Raw genomic sequence first — 7,772 nt, 5'->3', positions numbered from 1 at the left:
TCTATCTATCTATCTATCTATCTATCTATCTATCTATCTATCTATCTATCTATCTATCTATCTATCATCTATCTATCTATCTATCTATCTATCTATCTATCTATCTATCTATCTATCTATCTATCTATCTATCTATCTATCTACAAAGCTACCTTTTAAGAGTTATGACTAGGATGGCATGACTAGGGATTTTCCCCCTTCAGCATTGTAGAAGCAATAAACTTAGCAATAATAATTTTCCCCAACCTCCAAGTTGCATTCTCCTCCCTGGACTTCCTTGTAGTTGAAATATCCCAGAACTGAAGATACCTTTTTCTCTATAGAAAGAGTTATATTTTCTGGAGTTTATAATCTTAAGACAGTTGCCTATGGTCCTCAGAGCACATCACTATTGGTCATACAACTAATATATATCTGGAAGAAGTCATGGAGCTCAGGGTTTTTTTTCCAAATTTTGTTTTTTTTTCCTTATGTTGTATTGTATAAAATACTAGGTAGCAAGAATTCAAATAGAAAGGGAACGCATTATGTTTCTTCTCTTCCGCCAACTCCAAGCAATATTTCTGAAGTCCCTCCTGCCCTGTGTGTCATGCTATAAAATCTCTCCTCCAAAAACTGAATGTAACTAAATTTAAAAAAATAGTGAAAGGATCTCTCCTGTATAACCTTCTAAAAGCATGTTTTGCAAACATCACCTTAGAAGAAAAAATTAAGAATGACAACTCCATTGTTTTAAAGAAATTAGAAAAATAAGATTAGGAACCAACTCAGTTCTCCTCAGAAACATTATATTTGACTGAAATTAGCATTAACATTTTTCAGTTAAGGGGTGGCTAGGTGGTGAAGTGAGTAGAGCACTGGTCCTGGAGTCAGAAGGACCTGGGTTCAAATCTGGCCTCAGATGCTTAACACACACACACACACACACACACACACACACACACATACACTAGCTGTGTGACCTTGGCCAAGTCACTGAAGTCCAATTGCCCTACCTTCCCCACCTCCAAAAAACAACAAAAAAATAATTATCAATTGGGAAATGCATTTTTAAAAATCAGCAGCATCTAACTTTTTAGTGGGCAGAAATTGTTTGAGTATTATGATTATTATGTATAAGACACTTTTACCTCAAATTTAAAATAAAACTATTTAAGAAATTAAAAAAAATAAAAATTTCAGCCTACCATATAAAGGAATGTTTAGAAGTAAATTTTAAAATGTGTAAAGAAATATAATTTCAAGTTTGATTAGTATTTATGAAATTCTTACAATGTACCTGGCATCACACTCATCTCTGGGGATTCATTCATAAATTCTTCTTTACTCATTTTATGACCTTAACCTATGTCCTGAGAGAGTGAGACTGTAGATACTTACTACATATCTGGGTCCATATATCACAGTAAACAACCTTTGGTCTCCAGACCATGTTATTATCAAATACCCTATATAGTTAGTTTTTTTTATAGTTGGTTCAAAGATATAAGCAAGGACTCAAATAATTTCAAAGATGAAGAAAATTAATAATTAGTTGAAAATATATTTAATGTCTTTAAATTTTCAGCAAATAATATTGCTAGCTATTACAGTAAAAAAATTCTCATTCTTTTTCAAATATCTGTATTCAAATAGTTTATGAAAGTGTATGTAATTATAGAGAAGAATAATATTACAGCAAAAATAATACAATTAAAGAAATTAGTAGCAATTTGGCCTGTTTCAGAGAAGGTTTGACTTGTTTGAATTCTCTGCCCTCTGATACAGTGTGATGATGAAAAAAAAATTAACTCAATCACCTATAAGGTTAGATTCCACATCTTTAGAATGGGAATATAAAAATTGCTATATTTCCTACCCCACATTTTTCTTGTGAGAAAACAAAATGCATTTATTAAATACTTCCATGCTTGGCACTTTGCTAAATAGTGGTGCTACAAAGAAAGACCCAAATAATCCCTGTCTTTAGTAAACTCATAATTTAAAGGGGAGGAAATGGTGGTACACAGATTAAAATTATATATGTGTCTGTGGATACACATACACATATGATATCCAGGGTAAATTCGAAATAATATCCTAGGAAAAATAGCAAAGTTTTGGAAGATGAAGACTGAACAAGGTTACTTAAAGAAGGAAGAATTTGAACCCAGGAATCCAAGAGATAGGCATGAGGAGAGAAAAAATGTCCATTTTTAGGGAGATTCAGGGAACAGGAACAGAGTCAGGAGAGGAGCTGGTGTGGAAAGAGCAGCACGCAGGCAAATGTCTCTTCATTACACTGTATGTGGAGGGGAGTACAGTATAAGTGAGCAAAAAAAGGTGTCAAAGGGACCAGTTCACATAATAATTAATGAATCTCAAATGTGGACATAAGGAAATATTCTTCAAAAGCAGTGCTATATTTTTCATTGTTTAACACTATCTATATTAGAACAAATATATGGTTCTTTGTTCAGTTTCAGAATGTGCCTTTTAGGACGAATTTCCTGATTTTAGATACAGTATAATTTTCTTGGGCCTGGGGAAACAGACAAATCCCCCAGTGTCAGAAACTACTTGGATATATTAGGGAAAGAAATCCTGAGAATCAGAAGATTCCAGACAGACAAGATGAAGTGAACATGCCTGATCTGGGCCTTTTTCTTAAAATTGAGGCTCTTGAAGAAGCTGAGCAATTAAAGTAAGAGGTTGTGGTGATAGATGGATCTTCTGTGGTAAGAATGCTGGTTGGGAATGATGGAGATGACATCCTGAAAGGTGGGAAGGTTTCTGGGGAAGAGAATGAATCTTGAAAATTTAAATTCAGAGAATCAGGAACAGAACCAAGAGAGAAATAAAAGAGTGAGCAAATATCTTGCTTGGACATTTCCTTAAAATTGAGACTGAAGAAAGACCTGATTGATCAAAGGAATAGGCAAAAGGAGAGCAGGGGTGTTCCAAGGTGAGACAGTTTCTGGGACATGGTGGATAGGTCATATGGGCCAGCAAGAGATTTAGTGAATTGACCAGAGTCAAACAGCTAGTTTTTGAAATGGGTTTGAATTTGAAGCCATAGGTTGTTTGCTCAAGATATAATCTGTATCCACAATTCTCGACTTCTTGTTGTCTGAATAATCTTTCTCTCTTTTTCTTCAGCACTCATTGTTCATTGTATAGTTTCGATTTTTTGGATATTATGTGACCATAGGAGGCTGATGGAAGGAAAGTTAACAAGCATCTATTAAGTGTCTTCTATGGGCTGGACACCACGCTAACCTCTTTTCAAATATTATCCCAGTTGATCCTCACCACTCTGCGAGGTAGATCCCATTATTATTATGAATGGGGAAATTGAAGTCTACAGAGTCTGAAAGCTTTGTCCAGCTCACACAGCTAGTAAGTGTCTGAGGCTTTGTTGCTGGTGTTGCAGCTGTTGCAATTGTTGTTGTGGTGGTGGTGGTGGTGGTAGTGGTGGTAGTGGTGGTAGTTAGAATGCTGGGTAATGGGCCCAAACATTTGATTTCATGATTTCACCCAATTCCCTGTTGCCAAAGATCCTCCAACATGCAGGTTGATAATTAAATAGAAATTCTTACTAAAGAGTTTCCACAAGCACTAAAAGACAGTGACAGACCCAGGGTTACTCAAGGTGTGGTTTAGGAGTTGTTGTTTAGTCATTTTCAGAAGTGTTCAAATCTTCATGATCCCATTTAGAATTTTCTTGGCAAAGGCACTGCAGTGGTGTACCATTTCCTTCTCCAGCTCATTTTACAGGTAAGGAAACTGAGTAAAACAGGGTTAATGTAATAGTAATGTTATGTAAAGATACCCCTGTATTGCCTTGGTTTTCAGATTGATTGTGTTAAAACCCAGAGCTTGTGAATCCCACTTGTGGGGTGGACTTGTTGACATGAAAAGAGAGGGCTGAACTGGGAGGAGCTGGTGACATGAATTTAGAGAGCCACAAGCAGAGAGAGAGGCAGAAGAATTTTTTGGAAGCAGCATCATGGAGTCAGAGAGATGGAGAGGATTGCTGAAGGCCATTTCAAACTGCCAAGGACTGAGGAGACATGGCTGTTATGCTGGTACTTTTTCTGTTTTGATGTTGTTTTGCCAGATTCATCCACTGGTGAAGGACAGTCCTGTTGTTGCAGAGGTCTTGGAACCTTGCTGTTGGTTCAGAAGTGCTGAAGAAGGATTTTCTTGTTGTATGTTTGCAGAAATCCTAGAAGAGGGTTTTGCTAATGTTTTCAGGGGTCCTAGGACTATTCTGCAGACAGAGAAAGAATTAATGAGGACACTGGCAATATATCTTGTGGCCTTGCTAAGCTTTGTCTCCCCAGGAACAAAGCTGAGAACTTGCCTTGGGTCAAGATGAAGAAAAGACCTCTCTTGGGGTAATAAATGCTGTCCTTAAGCTTGTTGTAATTCCTGGGTAGATGACCTCTTCAGTTGTGATCCAAGGGTGGGAAATTTTTTACTTTTTTGTGCTCTGTGGCTGACCAAATGAATGTACTTTGCTTATGTTTGGAAACTAATCTCCATTTGAGAAGGGGGGCTTTGGGATGGACTAAATGAATTATAATGTCCAGGGGTGGAATAGTATTTGGGAATTATTGAATTACACTTGGTGAATGCTGTATTTTGAATTATGCTATATTTTGATTTTCTCTGTTCTTAATTTGTCACTGAATAAAATGGAGAGCACCTATGCTGGTATTTTGAATCTTGGGAAGTTGACTTTGCTTGGCATTACAGTTAAATGAATTGCCAGGGGTTAAATAGTTAGAAAGACTCTGAGGGTAGACTTGAACTCAGGAAGACAAGTCTTCCCAATTTCAGGCCTGGCATTCTCTACACTTCACCACTTAGCTACCTATGTTTAGGAGACATAATTGCGACTCATGCCTTACTGATTGTCTCTCTTCACCTAATGCCATTCAAAACCATTTTAAGATATACGAATTATACGTCATATATTTCAAGTTATCAACCTCCTACTGGAGTGCATGAGCTATGGTAATGACTCCTTCAATATTTTAAGCCTCCCATGTTGGGAATTATTCCTTTTATTCATTTGTTGTTGCCTGGATTTTTCACACCTTTCAAGAAAAACAGAATTACTTAAAGCCTATAACTGAGGTAAGCTGTGCTTTACTTCAAGGTAAATTCTGAGGCTAAAGAGTGTGGGTATCAGGGAATGATGAGAAAATAGAGAAAGCTTGTTCTGCATTGAACAGGCTTATAATTGTGCAATCTATCATGTTAATGTACCTGAAGCTGAGTAGCCTTGGCTGCATTTTAAATGAATTAAATAATTGAAACCCAAGATCATAGATTCTCCGTCCAAGTACATTTGCTGCTGTTTTGATACTAATTATCAGCATCACTCAGACAATTACCCCCTAACATATTTATGGAGTGTGCACTGACTTCTATGTTAAGGAAGCTCTAAATAACCCCAACATCTTGGTCCATGGCAATTTTCTTCATAGCTAACTTTTGTCTCTAATGTCTGCAGAAGTGGAAAATTAAACTGTTAGTCATAAGACATGATTTCAATAGAATTCCATTATCAGTAAGGGACTGTTATTTGAGGAAAACATAAAATATAAGTTCTGTGAGTGTTGTACCCCTCTTGCAAAGATGAGAGTCTCCACCACTTTGAAGTCTATATGCCAGAGGCAATTAGATGCCAAGGAAAGGGATTTGGATTCCAAAAAGTTCTTCTAGAACCCTTACTCTACCTCTTACTACCTTTGCATGCTGGCGCATTTAATTCTCCTCTTTGGGCCTCTTTTACTTCATCTGGAATTCACTTCTTCATTCTCAAATTAATACTTCAGTCAATAATCCATTTATTTATGGTATCCCTTGCCGTCTCAAGTCCTTTGTTTCCTTAAAGCTTGAAAGGAATTCAGAAGGCATCTAATCTCTTTCTCTCATAAAGAAACAGAGACACATAGTCACCATGACCGAAAACCATGACAAATCTGGAGTCTGAATTCATGTCCTCTACCTGGAAATGCAACACCTTATCTACTGCACCAACTTTTTAAAAAATAGTGTTTACATTACTTTAGGGGATTTGATACCTAAAGAAGTCATTTGCTCTTTCACACAAATTAAGTCTTGGAAGACAACAACTATGGTCAGATTTAAACAATGGAAGTGACTTCCTTTGTTTTTTATACTCTAAACATGTCTAACTTCTAAAATAGTGTTAAGTAAAAGGATAGGTGACCTTATAGCAGACTTTGCATGAAAAGAAGCATTTTTTCCATTTTCTTTTGGAAATTTTTTTAGAAGCATCAGAGATATAGCTAATATTGCTAAATCCTAGTATCCAGTTAGTTTTCAAGTACAAAAATATTGCTATATTCTTTATGTTTTTCTAAGAGGAAATAATATTTCTCTTTTTTATATTGGGTTACAAGGCACATTATCCCCACTGACAGATAGGATTTCAGAGTGGCAAAAATGAATTTGGTCATACCAGGCCTCAGAATTTCATCCTCTTAATTATCAAATGTAAATGGATAGGAACAAGTATTCAGGACAACTTTTCCTCAGCTTGGGGACATGGAGAAGGAATGACAGGTATGTTTGGGATACAAGGGGAATGGTCAAGGGAGTACTTTGAAAGTTAGGCAAACTTTATATATATATATATATATATATATATATATATATATATATATATCAGTTCATGAAGTAGCATTTTGAGAGAGAGCTGATTTCCTACATGGAGATACTGGGAAGACACCTAGGGGCCTAACTCTGCCCTCTTCTCTATTGCATTTACTGATTTCTACTTAATTAGTAAAGTAATTGGTTATGTAAGTTTCTATCATTGTGCATGACACATAATTGGTTCCATATAAATGCTAGCTAATTATTTTTATCATTATTATACTGGTAGGAATTGGTCAATGTGGGATACAAAAATATGTGAATATTCAGAAATTCTATAATAAAAAAAATTCTAAGAACAGAGAAAGTTTGTATGATTTAAAAACTCAGCGGTTTTTTCTGGCTGTCAAGGAAAAGGGGACCAAAAAAAGGAGTTCAGGAAAACAAAAAATAATTATTTCTTTAACTAGCGCAGCCAAAAAGACATATGATTTATACTTGTGCTTGGAAAGGAGGAAAAGCCCAGATACTGAAATTTTCAATAGGCCTATTGTTTGACATGGTATTTGCATTGTAAATCTCTGTGTGTGTATTTTACTTTCTTTAAAACAATCTGCTTTAATACATTAGCACAGTATCCACTTTGCCTTTCAGAATCATTGAGGTCTTTATGACTCTTTTAGTAATGATGGTAGTAGTGGATGGCAAGCTTCAAGAAGCACTAATAAGCTGGTGAGTCTTTGTGCATAATCCCTGTTCTTGGTCAAGATATTTGTTGCCTGAGGACCAAACTAGCTGAGTTCAAAGACATTCATCCTCATCTCATCTGAGGGGATGTGAATATTTCAGCCAAAAACCCATGAAACCCATTGACTGAGGCATTCAGGGGACCCCGATCTTCAACAAGAAAAACAGAACCCATGCTGATGGAATTACCAATTCATCTCTTGAAATATTAAAGTTGAATTATGCCACCATTTTTACTTCTGCTCCTATATTTTTAGTATCTCTTTTTCCCTTAGTAATTATTTTTAATATTTAGTCCCAAACTGAACCATGCCATTAGGCAATGCTTCACCAATATTCACCTTGTTTTATCTATCTGTGTGCCTATCTATCTATCTATCTATCTATCTATCTATCTATCTATCTATCTA

At 35.9% G+C, this 7,772-nt stretch overlaps 1 protein-coding gene across 1 annotated transcript in view; it reads left to right on the top strand.

Moving 5' to 3' along the window:
* Positions 1–7,772, top strand: part of LOC138172037 (protocadherin-15-like) — a 2,287,527-nt gene that overhangs the window by 709,749 nt on the left and 1,570,006 nt on the right. The window lies entirely within an intron of this gene.

The sequence above is a fragment of the Petaurus breviceps genome, unplaced genomic scaffold (genome assembly GCF_028583685.1).
Source record: "Petaurus breviceps papuanus isolate PSGF00001 unplaced genomic scaffold, PetGlider_PUasm1.0 490, whole genome shotgun sequence".
Classification (NCBI taxonomy): Eukaryota; Metazoa; Chordata; class Mammalia; order Diprotodontia; family Petauridae; genus Petaurus; species Petaurus breviceps.
The sequence above is the reverse complement of the archived record's forward strand: the minus strand, read 5'-3'. Positions and strand labels throughout refer to the sequence as shown.